Source organism: Pongo pygmaeus, chromosome 17 (assembly GCF_028885625.2).
Source record: "Pongo pygmaeus isolate AG05252 chromosome 17, NHGRI_mPonPyg2-v2.0_pri, whole genome shotgun sequence".
NCBI classification, from domain to species: Eukaryota; Metazoa; Chordata; class Mammalia; order Primates; family Hominidae; genus Pongo; species Pongo pygmaeus.
This window is the reverse complement of record NC_072390.2, coordinates 8,697,811-8,716,416: the sequence shown is the minus strand read 5'-3', so window position 1 is coordinate 8,716,416 and position 18,606 is coordinate 8,697,811. Positions and strand designations below refer to the sequence as shown.

Sequence of the window (18,606 nt, the reverse complement as noted above, 5' to 3'; positions counted from 1 at the left end):
AAGGAATGGGGAATGGAATGTGGAATGGAAAGGATTTGAATGTGGAACGGAAGGTAATGAAATGGAATTTGGAATGGAAAGGAATGGAATGGAAATGAAAGTGGAATGGAATGGAATTTAATGTGGAATGGAATGGATATTGGAATGGAAAGGAATGTGGAATGGAATGGAATGGAGTATGGAATGGAATGGGATGGAATGAGGAAATGATTGTGGAAAGGAGTGGAATGGAATGTGGAATGGAATGTGGAATGTAATGTGGAATGGAATGTGGAATGGAATGGATAGGAATGTTGAATGGAATGGGGAATGGAATGTGGAATGGAATGGAATGAAACGTGGAAGGAAATGTGGAATGGAAAGTGGAATGGAACGTGGGATGGAAAGTGGAATGGAATGAAAGGGAACGCGAAATGGGAAGTGGAATGGAATGTGGAATGGAACGTGGAATGGAATGTTGAATGGAATGGAATGGAACGTGGAATGGAATATGGAATGGAACGTGGAATGGAAAGTGGAACGGAATGGAAGGGAACGTGGAATGGAAAGTGGAATGGAATGTCGATTGGAACCTGCAATGGAATGTGGAATGTAATGTGGATTGGAGAGGAATGGAATGTGGAATGGAATGGAATGGAATGTGGAATGGAATGGAATGGAATGTGGAATGGAATGGAATGGAATGTGGAATGATATGTGGAATGGAATTGAATGGAATGTGGAATAGATTCTGTAATGGAATGGAAAGGAATACGCAATGGAATGGAATGGTATGGAATGTGCAATGGAATGGAATGTAATCTGGAATGGAATGTGGAATGGAAAGGAATGGAACGTTAAATGGAATCAGGAATGGAACTTGGAATGGAATGTGGAAGGCAATGGAATGGAATCTGGAATGGAAAGGAATCTATGTGGAATGGAATGTGGAATGAAATTCAATGGAATGTGGAATGGAAAGAAATGGAACGTGGAATGGAAGGGAATGGAATGGAATGTGGAATGGAATGGAATGGAATGGAATGTGAAATGGAATGTGGAATGGAATGGAATGGAATGTGGAAAGGAACGTGGAAAGGTATGGAGTGGAATGTGGAATGGAATGTGGAATGGAATGGAATGGAATGTGGAATTAAATGGAATGGAAAATGAAATGGAATGTGGAATGCAATGTGAAATGGAATGTGGAATGGAATGGAATGGGATGTGGAATGGAATGTGGAAAGGAAAGTGGAAAGGAATGGAGTAGAATGTGGAATGGAAGGTGGAATAGAATGGAATACAACGTGGAAAGGATCGTGGAATGGAACGTGGAATGCAACGTGGAATAGAACGTGGAACGGAATGGAATGGAAAGTGGAATGGAACGTGGAATGGAATGTGGAATGGAACGTGGAATGTAATGTGTAATGGAATGGAATGGAATGTGGAATGGAATGTGGAATGGAATGGAATGGAACACGGAATGGGACGTGGAAAGGAATGGAATGGAAGGTGGAATGGAAGGGAATGAAACGTGGAATGGAATATGGAATGGAACGTGGAGAGCAATGTGGAAAGGAAAGTGGAATTGAAAGGAATGTAATGTGGAATGGAATGGAATGGAATGTGGAATGTAATTTGGAATGGAACGTGGAATGGAACATGGAATGGAACGTGGAATGAAACATGCAATGGAACGTGGAATAGAAAGTGGAATGGAATGTGGAATGGAATTCTATGGAATGTGGAATGGAATGTGGGATGGAATGGAACGGAGTGTGGAATGGAATGTGGAATTGAATGGAATTGAATGTGGAATGGACTCTGGAAGGGAATGTGCAATGGAAGGGAATGGAATGTGGAATGGACTGTGGAATGGAAAGTGGAATGGAACGTGGAACGAAACGTTGAGTGGAATGTGGAATGGAATGCAATGTAATGTGGAAGGGAATGAAGAATGGAATGTGCAATGTAGTGGAATGGAATGTGAAATGGAATGTTCAATGAAATGTGAAATGAAACTTGGAAAGCAATGTGGAATGGAATGAAATGTAACCTGGAATGTAACTCAATGGAATTTTATGGAACGTTGATTGGAACGTGGAATGGAATGTGGAATGGGATGGAATAGAATATGGAATGGAATGTGAAATGGAATGGAATGGCACGTGGAATCGAATGGAATGGAATGTGGAATGGAATGTGGAAAGGAATGGAATGGAATGTGCAAAGAATGTGGAATGGAATGTGCAAAGAATGTGGAACGGAAAGTGGAGTGGAAAGTGGAATGGAATGGAATGGAATGTGGAATGGAATGTGGAACGGAATGTGGAATGGAATGGAATGGAAAGTGGAACAGAATGTTGAATAGAATGTGAACAGAACATGGAATGGAATGGAATGGAATGTGGAATGGAAAGTGGAACGGAATGTGGAATGGAATGTGGAATATAATGGAATGGAATGTGGAACGGAATGGATTGGAATGTAGAAAGAAATGTGGAAAGGAATGCAATGGAATGTGGAATGGAATGCAATGGAATGTGGAATGGAATGTGGAATAGAATGTGGAAAGTAACAGAATGGAATGTGGAATGGAATGTGGAATGGAGTGTGGAATGGAATGTGGAATGGAACGGAATTGAATGTGGAATGGAATGTGCAAAGGAGAGTGGAATGAAATGTGGAATTGATCGGAATGGAATGTGGAACGGAATGTGGCAAGGCATGTGGAATGGAATGGAAACGATTGTGGAATGGAATGGAAAGGAATTGTACCGCATATGGAATAGAATGGAATGGAACGTGGAAGGGAACATGGAAAGGAATGTGGAATGTAACGTGGAATGGAACGTGGAATGGAAGGTGGAATGGAAAGTAATAGAACGTGGAAAGGAATGTGGGATGTTAAGGAATGGAATGTGGAATGGAATGTTGAATGGATCTTGGAATAGAATGTGGAATGATATGTGGAATGGAATGTGAAATGTAATTGAATGGATTGTGGAATGGAATGAAATGGAATGTGGAATAGAATGGAAAGGAATTGAATGGAATGCGGAATGGAATGTAATCGAATGTGGAATGCAATGTAATGTAATGGAATGTGAAATTAAATGGAATAGATTGTGGAATGGAATGGTATGGAAAGTGAAATGGAATGTGGAATGGAACGGGAAATGGAATGTGGAATGGAATGTTTAACGGAAAGTGGGATGGAATGAAATTTAACGTGGAATGCAATGGAATGAAACGTGGAATGGAACGTGGAATGGAAAGTGGAATTGAATGTGGAATGGAATGTAATGGAAAGTGGAATGGAATGTGGAATTGAATGGAATTTAATGTGTAAAGGAAGGAGGATTGGAATGTAATGGAATGTGGTTTGGAAATTTGAATGGAATGTGGAATGGGTTTTGGAATGAAATGTGGAATGGAATGTGTAACGGAACGGAATGGAATGTGGAATGGAATGTGTAATGGAATAGAATGGAAAGTGGAATGGAATGTGGAATGCAATGGAATGGAATGTGGAATTGAATGTGCAATGGAATATGGAATGGAATGGAATGCAGTGTGGAATGGAATGTGGAGTTGAATGGAATGGAATGTTGAATGGAATGCAATGAAATGTGGAATGGAATGTGTAATGGAAAGGAATGAAATCTGGAATGGAATGTGGAATGGAATATGGAATGTAAAGGAATGTAATGTGGAATGTAATGTGGAATGGAAAGTGAAATTTAATGGAATGGAATGTGGAATGGAACGTGGAATGCAATGGAATGGAACGTGGAGTGGAACATGGAATGGAACGTGGGAGGGAACTTGGAATGGAATGAAATGTGGAATGGAATGGATTGGAACGTGGAATGAAATGTGAAATGGATTGGAGTGGCATGTTGAATGGAATTGAAAGGAATATGGAATGGAATGTGGAATGGAATGTGGAAGTGAACATGGCATGGAATGCAATGTGTAATGGAATGTGGAATAGAATTTTAAATGGAATGGAATGTAATGTGGAATGGAATGTGGAATGGAATGTGGAATGCAAGGGAATGGAATGTGGAATGGAATGGATTGGAATGTAGAAAGGAATGTGTAATGGAATGCAATGGAATGTGGAATGTTACGGAATGGAATGTGGAATGGAATGTGGAATGGAAAGGAAAGGAATGTGGAATGGAATGTGGAATAGAATGTGGAGTGGAACGGAATGGAATGTGGAATGGAATGTGGAACGGAGAGTGGAATGGAATGTGGAATGGAACGGAAAGGATTGAGGAACGGAATGTGGAATGGAATGAGGAATGGAATGGAATGGAACGGAAAGGAACGTGTAATGGAACGTGGAAAGGAACGTGGAATGAAACGTGGAATGGAACGTGGAATGGAAGGTGGAACGGAATGGAATGTAATGGAACATGGAATGGAATATGGAATGGAATGGAATGGAACTTGTAATGGAATGTGGGATGGAATGGAATGGAATGTGAAATGGAATTAGGAATGTATCATGGAATAGAATGTGGAATGGAATATGGAATGGAATGTGGAATGTAATTGAAAGGAATGTGGAATGGAATGGAATGTGGAATACAATGGATTGGAATGGAATGTGTAATAGAATGGAATGGAATGTGGAATGCAATGCAATTGAATGGAATTTGATATTGAATGAAATGTAATGTGGAATGGAATGGAATGGAATGTGGAATGGAATGGAATGGAATGTGGAATGGAATGTGGAATGGATTGGAATGGAAAGTGGAATGGAAAGAGGAATGGAACGTGCAATGGAATGTGGAATGGAATGGAATGAAATGTGGATTGGAATGTGGAATGGAATGGAATGGAATGTAGAACGGAATGTGGAAAGGAATAGAATGGAATTTGGAAGGTAATGGAATGTAATGGAATGTGGAATGGAATGAGGAATGGAAAGGAATGGAATGAGGTATGGAATGCAATGGAATGTGGAATGGAATGTAATGTGGAATGGAATGGAATGGAATGTGGAATGGAATGGAATGCGGAATGGTATGGAATGGAATGGAATTGAATAGAATATGGAATGGAATGGATTGGAATGTGGAATGGAACGTGGAATGGAAAGTGGAATGGAACGTGGAAGAGAACGTGGAATGAAATGTGGAATGGAATAGAATTGAATGTGGAATGGAATGGAATGTGGAGTGGAATGGAATGGAAAGGAATCTGGAATGGAATGCAAAGGAGTGGAATGTGGAATGGAATGGAATTGAATGTGGAATGGAATGTTGAATGGAATGTGCAATGGAATGTTGAATGTAATGGAGTGGAACGTGGAATGGAATGTGGAATGGAATGGAGTGGATTGTGGAATGGAATGGAGTGGAATGTGGTTTGGAATGGAATGGAATGTGGAAAGGAATGTGGAATGAAATGTAAAGGAACGTGGAATGGAACGTGTAATGGAATGGAATAGAACGTGGAATGGAATGTGGAATTTAAGGTGGAAAGGAATGGAATGGAATGTGGAATGGAATCTGTAATGGAATGGAATGGAACGTGGAATGGAACGTGGAAAGCAACGTGGAAAGAAACGTGGAATTGAAGATGGAATGGAACGTGGAGTGGAATGGAAAGCAATGTGGAGTGGAAAGGAAGGTGGAATGGAATGTAATGTAATGCGGAATGGATTGGAATGGAATGGAATGAAAGGGAATGTGGAATGAAATGTGGAATGGAACGTGAAATGGAATGGAATGGATTGTGGAATGCAATGTTTAATGGAATGGAATGTGGAATGGAGTGGAATGGAATGTGGAATGGAATGTGAAATGGAATGGAATGGAATGGAATTGAATGGAATGTGGAATGGAATGGAATGGAATGGAATGTGGAATGGAGTGGAATGGAATGTGGAATGGAATGTGGAATGGCCTGTGGAATGGAATGTGAAATGAAATGGAATGGAATGGAATGGAATGTGGAATGGAATGGAATGGAATGTGGAATGGAATGGAATGGAATGGACTGTGGAATGGAATGGAATGGAATGTGGAATGGAATGGAATGAAATGCGATATGGAATGGATTGGAAGGTGGAATGGAATGGAATGAAGTGGAAAGTGGAATGGAATGGAATAGAAAGTGCAATGGAATGGAATGGAATGTGGAATGGAATGTAAAATGGAATGTGGAATGGAGTGTAGAATGGAATGTGGAATGGAATGGAATGGAACATGAAATAGAATGGAAAGGAATGTGGAATGCGATGTTTAATGGAATTGAATGGAATGTGGAATGGAGTAGAATGGAATGTGGAATGAAATGTGGAATGGAATGTGAAATGGAATGGAATGGAATGGAATGGAATGGAATGTTGAATGGAATCGAATGGAATGTGATATGAAATGGAATGGAAGGTGGAATTGAATGGAATTAAGTGGAAAGTGGAATGGAATGGAATGGAAAGTGCAATGGAATGGAATAGAATGTGGAATGAAATGTAAAATAGAAAGTGGAATTTAATGTAGAATGGAATGTGGAATGGAATGGAATGGAACGTGAAAAGGAATGGAATGGAATGTGGAATGCCGTGTGAAATGGGATGGAATGGAGTGGAATATAATGTGGAATGGAATGGAATGGAATGTGGAATGGAATGGAATGAAATGGAATGTGGAATGGAATGGAATGGAAAGTGGAAGAGAAAGAATAGAAGCTGGATTGAATAGAAGCAGGGGCAGTGGCAGGGGTACAGCTGTGGGTGTGGCAGTGAGTGGACACCGGGCCAGGAGTCGCCCATCATCCCACCTTTGGCGGGAGGGAGGGAGGGAGGCCGCCCCATTGCTGGTAGCCCCCGCAGACACCGCGTTTCTCACGGAGGCCCTGAGCCAGGGCGCGAACCCAGATGCCGTGTTCCCTGGGGCGCAGCATAGACAGCCCGGCCGGGAGCTGCGAGGTCAGAACCCCAGGCCTCAAATCACACGGGAGCGGGAAGGGGCGGTGGAGAAGATGAGACAGGAAAGGTCTGGATGGGGAAGGATCGCAGGCTCCCCGGGCTCCCGACCCCCTGCGACCCACTCTCCCTGAGGGCAGCTGCGGCTCCACATCTTTCTCCTGCTGGAGGTTAAAGGAGTAGCTTCGTCCTTTGGAAAAATGCCACCAGCCTCCATCCTCGAACCTTCCCGGCTTCTTCCAGTGTCATGAGCCCAGCAGGAAATAGAAAAGCGGAGTCTGTGTTTATTTACACGGTAATAAATGTATAAATCGAATGATGTCATTGTTTCCCAGGCAAAGGTAAAGAGAAAATAGTCAGACGGGACCTCCAGAGCCGGGAAAGCAAAGCCTGGTCCTGGGTGGGAGGCATCGGTGGGAAGGCCCTTTCCTCGTGGGCTGTGCGCGTCCAAGGCCCACTGAGTTCTAGAATTTGGGTGATTTAAGGGGAACTCTCGGGGGCGGCAGCAGAGTGTCTGGGACATCGACCGAGGCCTTGTGCTGTATTTCTGTCATGGTGGAGCCGCGTCACTGTACTGGGAAAATCTGCATAGGAGACAAAGGTCCGTGAAGAGGGGGGCCTGGGAGGGCACAGGGAGGCTCCTGAGTGCGCATTGCCAGCTCCGGCCCGGGGCTCCCTCGGGTCAGACGGTGAATATGCTGGGCAGTGAACACCCCAGGCCTTCATGCTGGACTTGGGTGCACCTCTGCATGTACGGAGCACCTGCTTGTGTGCAGAACACTTGTGTGCACCTGTGTGTGTGTGGAGAACCTGTGAGCACCTGCTTGTGTGCAGAGCACCTGTGTGCACCTGTGTGTGTGTGGAGCACCCGTGAGCACCTGCTTGTGTGCAGAGCACTTGTGTGCAACTGTGTGTGTGGAGCACCTGCTTGTGTGCAGAGCACCTGTGTGCACCTGTGTGTGTGTGTGGAGCACCTGTGAGCACCTGCTTGTGTGCAGAGCACCTGTGTGCACCTGTGTGTGTGTGTGTGGAGCACCTGTGAGCACCTGCGTGTGTTCAGAGCACCTGTGTGCAACTGTGTGTGTGTGTAGAGCACCTGTGAGCACCTGTGTGTGTTCAGAGCACCTGTGTGCACCTGTGTGTGTGTGTAGCACCTGTAAGCACCTGCGTGTGTGCGGAGCACCTGTGTGCACCTGTGTGTGTGTGTGGAGCACCTGTGAGCACCTGCTTGTGTGCAGAGCACCTGTGTGCACCTGTGTGTGTGTGTGTGGAGCACCTGTGAGCACCTGCGTGTGTTCAGAGCACCTGTGTGCAACTGTGTGTGTGTGTAGAGCACCTGTGAGCACCTGTGTGTGTTCAGAGCACCTGTGTGCACCTGTGTGTGTGTGTAGCACCTGTAAGCACCTGCGTGTGTGCGGAGCACCTGTGTGCACCTGTGTGTGTGTGGAGCACCTGTGAGCACCTGCTTGTGTGCAGAGCACCTGTGTGCAACTGTGTGTGTGCGTGTGTGGAGCACCTGTAAGCACCTATGTGTGTGCAGAGCACCTGTGTGCACCTGTGTGTGTGTGGAGCACCTGTGAGCACCTGCTTGTGTGCAGAGCACCTGTGTGCACCTATGTGTGTGTGTGGAGCACCTGTAAGCACGTGCATGTGTGCAGAGCACCTGTGAGCACCTGCATGTGTGCAGAGCACCTGTGAGCACCTGCATGTGTGTGGCGCACCCGCATGTGTGTGGAGCGCCTGTGAGCATATGTGTGCCTGTGTGGAGTACCTGCATGTGTGTGGTGTGCAGAGAGCCAGAGCACAGGGCAGGGAACCACTCTGGTTTTGTTTCAAAGCCTGTGTATTTTACAGACCATAAAAATGCTGTTATTTATAATGTGGAGTAGACAGTTGTGATACATATTTTACTGTGTTTCAAGGTGATGACCTCTTGCTGTCTTAACACCTCTAGAAGGGGCCAAATTTAGCTCATTGCTTCTTTTTTCTGGTCCACAAGCTAAGCTTTTTTTGGGAGGGGTTGTTTTTCCCCATTTTTCAGTGGTTGAAAAAGAATGATACTTTGTGGCAGGTGAAAATTAGGTGAAATTCAGACCTCAGCGTCGTGATGAAAGTCTATGGGATGCAGCCTTGCTCTGGGGTTTGTGTGTGGTGGGTGGGTCTTTCACGCCATAGCAGTTGTGGCTGCCCAAGAGGCACCGTCCCCACTGCATGGCTGTGTGGCCACCACACCCCACCTGAGCCCTGCAGTGGTGATCCAAGGGCATCAGCACATGGGAGCTACCAGTCACACACTGAGGTTTCATTGTTTGTACGGCGTCCTGTGCTGTCCCATCACTTTGGCTTGGCACCTGCCCTCACACACTGGCAGGGAGCCCCCAGGACACCTGCGGCATCACCTCTGAGGATGTGGCTTTTCCCTAGTAAGGGCAACTATTGAACCTGTCCTCTGACCATCTCCCGGGGGTCCTTCCAAGTCACATGGGAAATGGGCCCAATACTTGATGGAGGATGCAGCCCAGAGTCACCCTGTGCCCTCGGCTGTCAGGTGGCGTGGCACGGCCTTTCCAACAACAAACATCCTTAGGTAACAAACAGGTTGAGAATCATATCAGGAAAGAAGAAGAGGCGCCGTGGTGGTACCGTGTTGTAAACAGAGTGTGCAAATAGGAATTCTTCAGCCTTGGATTAAAGAAGAAGCACACAAACCTCTCAGGAGGAAACGATGACAAACCTAGAAGGGGCAGAGGGCAGGGACGGGAGCAGCCCTAGGGGAACCAGCTGAGCCGGCCATGGGCCTAGGAGGATGCCAGCTCTGCATCCCCCGAGGGTGCGGGTCCAGGAAACAACCCCTTGATCCTGAGGGGCCGGACAGGGTGTGAGCAGCATGGAGCCCCTGGAAAGGCAGGGTCCTGCCTGGGGCCACAGACACCAGGGGTATAGGGCCTTGCACCTCGGAGACTGCTGTGGGCCCCCAAGCAAGAGTGTGGAAACCTACCAGAGGCCTGCAGGAGCCAGTACCAACCAGCATCTACCACCAGCCAGAAAGACACCGGAGCCCAGGGTTCAAGAAAGGCAGCCCTGAAAGAGAAGGTCAGCCATCAGAGCAGCAAAGATCCCAGGAGGAAAAACGTCACAGCTGACAAAGGGCCTTTCAGGGGACATGGGCCTGATACCAAGGTTGAAGGGGAAGATGTTTTACTTAAAACAAAATAAACAGTGGGATATCGGGAAAATGAAGGAACCCCATCACTGCTGTGGAAGCATGATTACTATCACACTGGATCCTCAGTTAGTGAGAAAATGGAGCCGAGAATCTCTCCCAAAATGTCACACCAGTTTACAGACAGAGGGGACGTACAACAAAAAATCAGAATTGTAAAGAGGAAAACTTCAGGGTAGACAGAGGCGATCCCTGGAGAAAGGCAGGCTTGGTGTTCATAACAGAATACCTGAAAGTCCCAGACGATCTATTTACAAATCATTTTTTATTTTTTATTTTTCCATTCACACTTGGTTTTTGTGTTTTTTAATGATTTAAAATCGTTTTCTTTCCTCCTGCATGGTCTCAGAGCCTGGTCTGGGCTTCCAGGACATAAATCTTGATGCTTTCCATGCTCTCGGTGGCTGAGTTCTGCCTCACAGAAGCTGCCCACTTGGCCACCGGGAGTCTCTTGTGGGACTCATGGTGCTGCTTGTCGCTGGCATCTGAGGCCTTGTCACGGCTCACTGCCGGCTTGGATTTGTGGCTTCTTCGGGACCGGAGGGGGTGGTTTCTTCTCTTCCTTCCTCTTCTCGGGGGTCTCCACCAGCTGCCAGCTGTTGGCCTTGAGGTGGTAGAGTTCATCGAACTTCATGCTGATGTCCTTGATGGACAGCTGTAGCAGGTCCCAGAACCCTGCCAGGTCCCGGGCTATGGGGCGTGGGTTGGCATCAGGGTTCAAGTGTTGCTCACAGAGGCCAAGGAACTGCTGGAATTTCTGGGATATTGGTAGCTGGGCACTACCCACAGCACTGAGGACTTTTCCTAAGACTTCAGAGAGGTTGTACTCTTTGGTCTCCTTGTCCATCTGGCAGCACCAGCCTTCCAGCTGCTCCATTTCTGCCTGCAGTAGCTTTAGGAACCAGTAGCCGTCTCGGTGGCAGGTCCGTGGCTGTGCTGGCTCTGCTGGGGAGCTGGAAGAAGTCTCGAGCTGGGGTCTGGTGGGTGCAGCGAGGACACCTCCAGGGCAGGGTCACTGTTGTCTCCATAGGAGAGGCTGTGCTTGATCTGGGCAATCTTGGGGGCCCGTGAAGGACCAGCATCGATGCTGATGGAGTTGGGGTGAAGGGTACAGTCCGGAAGGCTCCTCTCAGATGATTTATAGCTTGAGTAATTGGCATCCTGGGTATCTGAGTCCGTGTCCTGTTGGGAGGACATACTGTGAGAGGGGACGCTGCTTTGCCAGTCGTCCTCTACCTGAACCCCGATGGACTGGAATTTGATAGTGAGACTGGGCTCCTCTTTTGGCACTGGCTGAATGCAGTCAACTTGTATTCCTATTGATGACAGTTTCCTTTTGGGGGTGGCCTCGGGGTGGGACTCAGAGCTGGTCAGCGTCCCTTATTCACTTTTCCGAGCTGCATGTTTTGGGGGTGGCTCTGGGGCCTCAGGGGCTGGGGCGACTCCACCCCGTGTCATGCTGGGCAGTCGGGTACCACTGTCCAGGCTGTCTGATGAGTTGCTCAGGCCCAACTGGCTAGTCACCTCGCTCTTGTGGTCCTGGCTGTCCAGGAAGGTATCCTGGGCAGACTCAGTACCACTCTGGACTGTGACTGAGATGAACGGCTTTGAAGTGGTGCATGGAGGGACCGGTGGCAGGGTCTTCTTATACGCCACTAGGCATGATGAACTCGGAAGGCTGTGACTATTGCTGAGGCTGCTGGTACTGGGTGGTGGGGAGAGGGACTGCAGGGAGACACTGTCCTCCTCCTGCGAGCAGCCTGCCTGGATGGCACGCAGGTAGCTGGGGCTGTGGGAGCGGAAGCAGCTGGGCAGTGGCAAATCAAGCATCTCCGCCGCTGTGGACTCCGCTTCGCTGCAGGCTGACTCGCAGGCCGCCTCATCCTGTTCACTTGGCTCTGCCTCCCGTACCTGCCGCTCATGGCCAAACAACTGGGGGATCAGGGAGGCCTGTCCAAAATCTGACTGATGCAGCTGGAGTCGTTGAGGCTGTCACTGATGGGCATGTAGTCCTCTTCCCAGCCCAGACACTTGGAGGGCAGCAGCATGTCCACTGAATCCAGGCGGTCCAGACTCCTGTGGGGGTTGCTCTGCTCTCCCAGTGACGGCTGCGTGGCTCTCAGATAGCTCTGGCGCCACGCTGCAGTCTTGGGTGAGGGCTCGGGGCTGCGGCCGGACTCGTCGCTGTCCTTGTCACCCATGGCCTTGATGTAGCTGCTGCTGCGCATGAGCCGGAACGGGCTGGGGCCGTCGGCTGCGGCATCCGTCTCGCATGGGGACAGCATCGTGGTGCTGCACTCGCCACCACCAGGCACCTGCGGGTAATGGTAGGCTAGACCCTGGTGGCAGGATTTGGGCTTGAGCACGCTCTTATCAAATGTGGCCGAGGTCTTCTGGCAGACCTCGTGGGCGTGGCTGAGGGTCAGAGTGAACCAGGAGCCCCGTTTGACGTAGTTGGTTTCAGTGCCCACCCCAAGGCTGGGGCAGGTGGCTGGGGGTGCAGGCGGGGGTGGTGGGACCGTTAGCTGGGTGGTGTTTTCTTGGTGGCTTTGAGCATGTGCCCACTGAGGGTGTTGTAGGCATGCATGAAGTAGAGTGGCTGGCTGCGTTCTGCCTGGCGGCCTAGTGTCATTAGCCCGGAGGCTGGGCCACTGCTGAGGAAGGTGCCGGCCTCGCCATCCAAGTTGTCATCGGCGCTCCACCAGCCTGAGATGTTGGAGCGGCTGCGCCCTTTGGGCTCCCCAACCTTGACCCGCTCCTTGCTTTTGGCCCTCTGGCCCTTGCCAGTCCTCCATGTCACCCTTCTTGCTGCCATTGCCACCGACCTTGCCCACTGTGCCATCCAGTAAGGGTGGCTTGGTGAAGAAAAGCTGCTGGACTGAGTGGACCAGGTGGCGGATGCAGCCAGGGCTCTCGCCACGGGCCCTGGTCTCACCATGGGGGAATTGGAGGGTGCTGAAGCCACTACAGTGGATGGGCAGCTGCTTCTCAAACTGGACCAGGAGGTTGGTGGGCAGCCGGTTGATCTTGGTGGCCTGGGCATGGCTGGGGAAGGGGCTCTCCTCTGGCACCTCGAAGTGGGAGTTGTCGTGGATGTAGAGAAAGGTGCTGCTGGGCGGGGGCAGCTGGTTGTTGTGGGGAAAGAGGCCATCCCCCAGCAGGGTGTCCTGCCCAGGGAAGCGGGCCTTGCCAGCAAAGGCGTCCGTGGGCGACAGCAGGTAGGAGTTGTGGTCAGTCCCTGCAAACGGGCTCGTGGGGTGGGTCTAGGCTGTCCCTAGAGAGGTGGTGGGGGCGGCTGTCACCGAGACCTTTCATGACCCCAGGCCGAGGGCAGGAGCCGTCACCCTAGCAGGGCCCCCGGGTCGCCTCCCCCGGGAGGCAGCCACCCTGCGCCGGGCGCCTCTGCAGCCTCAAGCCCGCTCAGCAGCTCCACTGTGCCGCCGCCTCTGGGGTCCGCTCACAGGTCCCCGCACCTGGCCCTGGCCCACGGGCGCCCCATGTATCTCCTCCGGCCGGCGCGGCACACCTGAAAATCCTTTTGAATGTACAGTTGAGTAATGGCTAAAAGAAAATGACTTTTCCACACGCACAACACTTCTGACACCAATTGTGGGGTTTTCATCCAAGCAATTTCTCAGTTCTCTTGGACACAGACTTGGTGTCGAAAGTTTAACTTGATTCTGACACTAACTGCCCAGAGCCAGCACCGACCCAGCAGGCGAAGGGTCCAGTGCCACAGACTGCCTGCCTCAGACACCAGCGGCGGGGGATGCACCCCCGTTCGCAAATCAAATCGGGTCCTCTTGCCTGGCGCAGTAAGACAAACGTCCACGCTGAGGTTTTGCAGTGGAGAAAGGAGGATGTTTATTCGCAGGGCACCAAGCAAGGAGAATCGGGCAGCTCTTGCTAAGACCCGAGCTCCTCAGTGGCCTACAGGTAACGATTTTAAAGGTGGGAGGAAGAGATTGCTGGTAAAGTCACAAACCAATACTTGGAAGCTAACCATAGGTTTCACCTTAAAAAAAATAAAGAGATATCTTGAAGTGAGACCCATAGGTCATAAGTGGATTCAAAGATTCTCTGATTTGCAGGAGAAGCTGTATCCAAAACTCTAGGGTCAGCAGAAACCAATGCCAAGTTCTAGACTGTGGGGGTCTCCTCCTTCAGGTTCCTTGGGAAGAAATTTAGAACCAAAGGCAGGTTGAGTTCACTCCCCGGTTCTGGTTATCGGGGGTCTGCGTGCCGGTGGATTTAGACCCGGGTGGTGAGGTTCTGGGCTTCTGGAGAACAGTTCAGGGATGTGGGGCAGGGTTATCTTTAGTTTCTAGAGGGAGCCGGATGTTGTTCTGAGCTATTGTTACCTCCTTGCCTACCTGGATGCTTGTTTGGTTTTCAAGACCAGCTTGGTGCCTGTAATTTTCCTTGAATGAACTCGAGATTCTCCTTTATTTCCATGTTTGGGGTGGCCTGGCAGGTCCCTAGGAGGGGTCCCAGCTCCATCTCACCCTAACGTCTGTCTGACTCGCCTACAAAGTGGGGTCCCCATGACCTCCCCCTCAGGTCAGGTCATTTCCCAGGACGTCTCACAGAACCCCGGGAAACACTCACATTTCCTGATTTGTTACAGAGGGTGTAGATGAGCAGCCAGGAGGGGCATGTAGGGCCAGGTCCCAACTTTGCATTTTCGGCCACAGTGCTATGGGGCCGTCTTTATCCATCTCCACCATTTTAGAACATTATAATCATGGTTTTTTAGCCACAAGGGAAAAGTGGTTTCCAGAAGTTATTAGCGTCATTACACATTTCAGCAATAATTATTGCCATTAGATGTTTGTGAAGGTTTCGAATTGTCAGCTATATTACATAGGCCCTTTAAATGGAAGAAAACATTAGATTTTCTCAGGCAATGTAGTTTTATTTTTTCTTATCATTTTTGTGTAATTTCAATAAGCACATAATGGCAGTATCTATCCCTGAAGACCTGAATGTTTCTGTAAATGGATTTAATTTTGAAGGCCTGAAATCATTCTTAAAACTTGTGGACATAGGTTCATATTTATAAAGAAAAATGCGGATATATGTGTGGTAGGGTTGTGAACCTTCTGCTGATTTCTGAGAACAGTATTTTAACTTGCCACCTTCATGGAAGACTAAGAAATTATTTCAAGTAGCCTTCTGAGGTGACTTTCTACCTGCAGTTATCAGCTGCGTCCCGGTGAAAATCGTATGAAACACGTAAATAGCTGTCATTGTGTAGGTTATATAAATGGATGAATGAAAACCATGAGGCCCGTCAGGAATGTAAACATCCTCCAATTTCCCTACTCCCTAGTGTATACACACTTTTGAACATCATCTGGGTTTCTGCTTTTGTAATAGGAATGGTGTATGATTTTGAATCCACATCCTTAAGTGAAATAATTCTTTTGTGGAAGGTATCCTGGTGTTTGTCCAATGTGTGTGTTTGATTTTGTGGACACACAGGACTGCTAGCCACAACGTCCTCTACACGGCAGCTCTTGAGCCTCATGGCCTCTGGATTTCTTGACTCTTGATATTTGAGGACCCCCAGAAATGTCTGACGCTGACCTGGGGGGTTGAATCTACTGATATTTATATTAGACATGAATACTGAGAATGTTTTTAAACATTTATTAATTTATTTTAAAATAACACTATAAACCCATTACAGAATGACATAAAACATATTTTCTTCAGAAAGATTCATTTTCCAAAACAAAGGAACAAAGAGTAAGGAGACTTACTTCTTTGTGCCAGTCTCTCCAACGCCTGGTTCACAGGTACAGATGTTCCACGTAGCTTCTGGAAAACTCTATTGTATATCTGTTAGAAAATGAGAGTGAAAAGGCAAACAATGTCTTAGAATTATTATAAAAATAGCTTTGACTTCACACATCCCCTGGAAGGGCCTTGGGGAACCTAAGGGCTTCCAGGGAACCATGCTTTGAGAAGGGCTACTGTAGAAACACCTGTGGTAAATTTGTGTCTTGCTGTCCCCATCACCATCTGTGATGGGCGGCCACCCCCCCAGCTTCTGGCCAGCAGCCTCCACAGCCATCTGTCTCCAGGAATTCCCTTGGCTGAAGAGCGTTGCCTAGCCTCGTTGGTGCTGCTTTCAGGTGAGCCCACGAGTGGTGGCTGGACAGTGAGGGGCACAGACGCCTGACCCCTCCCCCGGACTCCCGATGCCTCCAAAGGCCAGCCTGCACCAGGTACTCCTGTGAGTCAGCCAGGTCCTTTCCTGAGACCCTGGTGCAGCCCAGTGTCCCTCCCATCCCCTGACTGCAGGTGCGGACCCCTGACTGTTGCCCTGGGGCTGACTTCTGGGCAGTATCCTCTGCTGCCAGGGGTAGGTCCGCTGGAAGCCTCACTGATCCACCACAGACAAACTCAGGCCACGTCCACCCCACGTCCCGCTGGGCTCCAGCCCTGGAGCCCCATGCCCTGTGCTGTCTCATAGCTGCAAGCTGCCACTTCCTTTTCAGGTTCTGATTGCTGATTTCTCTTTCAAAAAATCAGAAGCCTGGATTTTGTCAGTGGTCTCTGGAAAACATCTTTGTTCAGCATAAACGAGTTTTACTCCCTCATGGTACAAGGTTATACAGGAAGAAATGCCATCTCCTCGTGGACAGACGCTCCCAGGAACCATCCCAGGGAAGACCCTGAGGGAAAAAGCAAAAGCCGGGGCGGGTGCCTTTGGAGACACCCAGGGGAGCACAAAGCCCCCGATTCGTTCATCTGCTGACGTGAAGGGGCACTTCCTAAAATGGCCTGGTCCTGGTTTTGTGCTGAGGGTCCCTGGCTGAGTTGCATTTTAGTTATTTTTTTCAACTTACTTTATACTCTGAGAGTGTCCAAATTATCAAAACTATATTTCTAAAGGACAGGAAAAGTATTTCTTGTGTAATTTAGGTTTTATGTTAAAAACCTGAAGACAGAAACAACCTCTCTGAAGTGAATTTGATAGTATTGTTACTATGAACGGTAACTGACATCACAGGGGAAATTTTTCTATTTATATTATAAAATATAAAATATGAACATGTCACAAACCTCAAAGACACTCTTATTTATATCAGATGACTCCTGAGGATTTTAAAGTGCCCAGCACTGAAGTTTTACGGGATAAATTGCCTTGGCTTTAAGGATCTCACACATTTTAGAGAAATGCCGTAACTTTATCTCCAGGTCCATGGAAAAGCTAGAGAGGTGCAGAAAGGCATGGCAGACATCCCACTTACCTCTGTTTAAAAAGCCGCCCTTCTTAGGAATCAGCTGCTGATACCCTGAGGTGATTCTTTCACCCAAACTCCGCTTCAGCTCTTTTGTCCTCTTTCTTAATTATTGTGGGTTTTATTATTTTTAAAGTAACTTAACCAGTTCAGTATTTTAGCAGTGCTCTAAAATGTGATTATGACCATCTCCACAGTAATCTAACAGTGAAAATTAGATCCTTGTCCACAAATCCAGGGGAGAAAATTGAGTGCTAAGATTGCATTAAGCGGCCATGCAAGTCCTCTTAGTTGAACACAGGCTTGCATCAGAAGCTGGGCTAGGTCAGCAGGCTGTGCGGTGCGGAGAGGACCATGTTCCTGCTGCTGTGGAGCCATCCCCCAGTAAGACGACCTGGCAGGAGGATGATAGTTGGTTGTGACTCAACTTGGTTTGGATACAGACACAGGCAAAGTGGTGTGGTCACAGAAAAGGAATCCTTGAAATCACGTTTCTCTTTTGCAATCCTGAAGCTATCCTAGATGATTATTTTCTTGTTTTCTTCTGAATTTTTGGAGTAATTTTTATGTCAGATCTTATTTCCATGATAGACTTATTAACTGTAGCCCTTTAAAAATTTTTACTGTCTGCTCTAAGGCTTAACATATACATACTTAACCTATTCAAGTCTGAATGAACATAATCTTACACCAACCTGTTCTGAGGTAAACTTCCATTTTTCCTTCCTTTGTGCTGTTTTTGCCATACATTATATACCTATGTAGTTATTAACCACATGATACATCATTACCATCTTTGCTTCAGGCAGTCAATTACATTTTAAAGTAAATTAAAAAATTAAATATATATTTTATAATGACCCTTGCTTTTACCATTTCCAGAACTTTTTAGTCTTTTGTCTAGGTCGAGACTTTCCACTGATATCACACTCCTTTTGCCTGAATAACTTCCTTTAAAATGTCTTGTAGTGAAGGTCTACCTGCAATGAATTATTCAGCTTCTGACCTGGAAATGTCTTTACCTCACCTTGAAATAATATCTTGAAAGCTACTATCATGCTGGTGCACGATTCTGGGTTAACACAGTTTTTCTTTCAGCATTTAATGGGGTTGCTTTATTGTTTCCTGGTTGTACAGTCATGAGGATAACTCTGCTCTAATTCTTATCTTTTCCCTTGGTACACAGGCATCTCTTCCCC

General features: G+C 47.7%; 1 pseudogene; it reads right to left on the bottom strand.

Moving 5' to 3' along the window:
• Positions 1-10,499: 10,499 nt before the first annotated feature.
• Positions 10,500-13,469, bottom strand: LOC134738475 (disks large-associated protein 4-like; annotated as a pseudogene).
• Between the last annotated feature and the right edge of the window lie 5,137 nt (positions 13,470-18,606).